This window comes from Pholis gunnellus, assembly GCF_910591455.1.
Source record: "Pholis gunnellus genome assembly, chromosome: 21".
NCBI classification, from domain to species: Eukaryota; Metazoa; Chordata; class Actinopteri; order Perciformes; family Pholidae; genus Pholis; species Pholis gunnellus.
Window position 1 is genome coordinate 3,852,831 of NC_136548.1, and position 4,552 is coordinate 3,857,382.

Here is a 4,552-nt window from a genome sequence, read left to right on the forward strand (position 1 = left end):
AGTGCTAGCTACTAGGAGCTACTAGCTAACCATTTTGGTGACTGTAATAACGAAGATAGCTGCAGGAATGTCTAACGCTACAGGTTATAGGCCCAGTCAATCAGGCCAAAGGTGGTTCAGACTTTTATTCGACGGTGATGAGAAAAATTACGAGCTCTGGGAAACAAGGTTCCTCGCGCACATGGAGTTACGTCGTCTCAGAGAAGTTATCTCGGAAGACCCGGAGATCGCTGAGGATGACGAAGAAGCTCTCGCGGAAGACGGGGAAAAGAACGGTGAGGCATATGCAGAACTAGTGCAATGTCTGGACAACAAGAGCTTGTCATTGGTAATGAGGGACGCGAAACGTGACGGAAGAAAAGCACTGAATATTCTTCGCGAGCACTATGCCGGAAAGGACAAACCCCGCGTTGTGAGTTTGTATTGTGAACTTTCCGCGCTCCATAAGGCCAGCAATGAAACGGTCACGGACTATATTATTCGAGCAGAGACTATATTCACGTCATTGAGAAGAGCAGAGGAGCATATTAGTGATGGGCTTCAGATGGCTATGGTAGTAAAAGGACTACCTGATTCATACAAGCCATTCATCGTGTACATCACTCAGACAAGTGACACTGTAATGTTCGGCGAGTTTAAAACAAAACTGCGAAGTTACGAGAGTACTGAAAAATATGGGAAAAGTGACGTGAATGCTGAAGAAGACAACGTGATGAAGACTAGCGGGGCAACGAGGTCCCGAGGAAGAGGGAAGAAAATGGACCTGGCTGATGTCGAGTGTTACACGTGCGGTAAAAAGGGACACATGGCCAGGGCATGTCCTGAAGGTTACCAGGTGAGAAGAGAGGAACGAAAATGGGACACACCACAGCGAGGAAGGGGACGCGGCCAAGGACAAGGCCGTGACCATGTAAAGAAAGCTGATGGAGAGACAGAGGCAGAGCATACATCCTTCTGTTTCAGGATGAGTGATTGTCCTGCACAAAGAGGAAACAAAAAGGGTCTCATGGTCGATTGCGGCGCCACAACACACATGATCAACGACGCCACAAAGTTCAAAACAGTTGACAAGAGCTTCAGACCCGAGGACCACATGATCGAGCTTGCTGACGGATCCAAGGTGAGTGGGCTGACGCGATGAAAGGTGAGATGAACTCTTTGACAGAGAATAATACTTTCACTCTGACCCCACTGCCAAGAGGCAAACAAGCAGTGGGAGGTCGCTGGGTGTATGCAGTGAAAGAGAGGCCAGATGGATCTGAAACTTGTAAAGCCAGATATGTCGCAAAGGGGTATAGTCAAGTGGAAGGGATTGATTATAAAGAGACTTTTTCACCGACAGCCAACATGACCTCTGTACGAGCATTAATGCAGGTGGCTGTACAGGAGGATCTTACCCTACACCAAATGGATGTGAAGACTGCTTATCTCCATGCTCCAATAGACTGTGAGGTATATATGGAGCAACCGGAAGGTTTTGAGATCAAGTCAAAAACAGGGGAACACTTAGTGTGTAAACTCAACAAGTCATTGTATGGTTTAAAACAGTCCGGGCGGAACTGGAACATGTTACTGCATGATCACCTTACAGAGAATGGTTTTGTGCAAAATGATGCTGATCATTGTGTCTACAGCAGAAGATCTGAGAACGAGAAAGTGATTCTGTTAGTGTGGGTAGATGACTTAATCATAGCAGCGAGTAACAACACCTTACTCAGTGATGTAAAAGAAATGTTGAAGAGAAGGTTTAAGATGAAAGATATGGGTCCACTTAAACACTTCCTGGGAATCGATTTCAGACAAAGTGAGGGAGAGATCAAAATGACTCAAAAGAGACACATAGAGAAAATATTAGTGAAATTTGGAATGTCCGAATGCAAACCGAGATCCACCCCATGTGAGCAAAAGTTGAACTTTGACAGTGAGGGTGAAGTTATTGATTCGACAGGATATAGAGAGATAGTAGGTAGCTTGATATACATTATGACATGTACCAGACCTGACCTGAGCTGGGTTGTGAGTAAACTATCTCAGTATCTAGCAGAACCAAAGCAACAGCATTGGGCTACAGCAAAACACATACTGAGGTACTTAAAGGGTACGATAGATCAAGAACTACACTACCAGAAATGTGAGAAAAGCCTCCTACAGCTGGAAGGATATAGTGATGCTGATTGGGCAGCCGATAAGGATGATAGGAGGAGTACAAGTGGATACTGTTTCAGCTTAACTGAGAATGGTCCAGTTATATCGTGGAAGAGTAGGAAACAGCCAACAGTGGCGTTGTCCACCTGCGAAGCAGAGTATATGGCACTTGCAGCCACGACTCAAGAGAGTATGTACCTTGTACAACTACTTAGAGGAATAGATAGTGGTAACCAGCATGTACCAGTCAAGATCTATGAGGACAACCAGGGGGCGATAGCTTTATCTAAGAACCCAGTATGCAGACAGAGAAGCAAACACATAGATATGAAGTATCACTTTATACCAGGGGTGTCAAACATACGGCCCGCGGGCCGGATCCGGCCCGCCACGTCATTTTATGTGGCCCGCGAATCCGCCAGCAAAAAAAATAATTTTTAAATCGCGCACGGACACACCTCCACCAGCGTATGCGGCAGCAGCAGCGGCAGCCCCCCTCCCCGCCGACGAAGGAGCAGCAGCAGCACCCCCCCCCCCCCCTCCGACAACGAAGGAGCAGATAGCAGCACCCCCCGCCGATAACCGGCCCTTTGGGTTCAACCATGATGCCGATGCGGCCCCAGAGCAACAATGAGTTTGACACCCCTGCTTTATACGGTCTGCACACGCAGAAGGGAAAATATCTATAGAATACTGTCCTACTGCAAACATGGTAGCTGATGTTCTTACCAAGCCAGTGACAAAGAATAAGTTTGAGAGTTTCAAGGGGTATTTGTTTGGTGAGTAATGTGAACTGACAGATGTAAATGTTTTGAAGTTTTTAGAACACTGCCAGTATGCAAAATGTTTTATTTTGAAGTTGTGTATTTTTGGTTTTTATTTACCAACATAGAGAGCTATACACATGTCTTTGAGTGGGAGTGTTGAGCATATTCCTATGTGAGTAGCAAAGCCATGTTGAGTGGCCTGTGCCTGTGTGCACTGAGGTGCTGTTGTGCGCATGCGCAGAATAAAAACGGTCAGTGTGAGTTCCCAGACCAAAGAGACGATGGTCGTCTGTTCTTTTTCTCCCGTGAGTGCTAGCTACTAGGAGCTACTAGCTAACCATTTTGGTGACTGTAATAACGAAGATAGCTGCAGGAATGTCTAACGCTACAGTATGTTATTACAATCATCTTGCTCTAAACTTAACTTTGTGTCCGTTTACTCATTGTGGTGTCCTATTATTGTTCATTCCCTCTCCTTTACGAATCTAGATACTGGTCCAGTGAGCACTTACCCCACAGGTGGGTTACACACTCATGAAGCAATCATGTGTCACGATCAGCATTCCGAAAAAATTTCGGGAATAAAAAATAAAATAAGACGTCCTACTAAACGTAATTTTTGTTCTCTACCTTGTACAAACTCAAGACAGAGGTTGTTTCTAAGGGCCTTTATGATGCACTTACCTCACTTTTTGGAAGACGTCAACAACTTGTGGTGTCCTTATTTTATCAGATACTATTTGCTCCCCTATGTTGACTATCACTGACCAAATTGTGCTGCAGTTTTGGGTTGCTGGAAGTTAGTGGAGAAAAGTCAAGATTGCTTTGATATAACAAAGTAAACTTGCCAATCATATTCCATCGATAAGCCCATGCTTCCTCAAAGGCTGAGGAACAAGACACCACAGTAGTTCCTGACTGCATGCGGAACTAATTCATATTGTACCAGCTGTTCCTGTTGTGAATGACAATTGTATTGACTTCCTAAAATACTATGTTGTGGCTTGTGCAAATACCTGAGTGCAACAAATAATGTACAGTAGGCTACAGTAGACCATATTGTTTTAGACAGGATTTAGAAATAATGAGGCTTCAAGTCCAACGCATAGCCACATCATTTTGTAAGATCATTTTTTGAAACTTCATAGGCCTACAATGTTCTATTAATGGGGCCATTCGTCCATGTTTAGTTGTTTTACTTGTCAATTTTTTCTGATCATGTAGTGTCATTTAAAACCAGTTCTCTTCTCTGCCAGGGATACATTCACATGATCTTAAATCGTTGCATTCATTCATTTAGCAGTGGAAAGCCTATTTCTAACCCTTTTTTGCCCAAAAAATATAATTTAAGAATCTAAAGTCTAAATGATCTTAGTGTTCCGCTTTTAAAACATACTCTGAGTAACGTTCAATCGTGCACTGAAGTTTAGGTATCCAAATTCTCGGAGAAAAATATTCAGAAATCGTCAAAATTGTAACAGTTGTGAGCCAGTCTTAAAATGAGCTTTTATTTTGAAAAAAACGATGACGCGTGTTAATCTCACTGCGACTTTGACACGGGCACCTCCGCTGAGCACGAGACGGGGTCCGATTGGAGGTGGAAAAGGAAGATTGCAACACAGTTGCTCATAGAGGAGGAT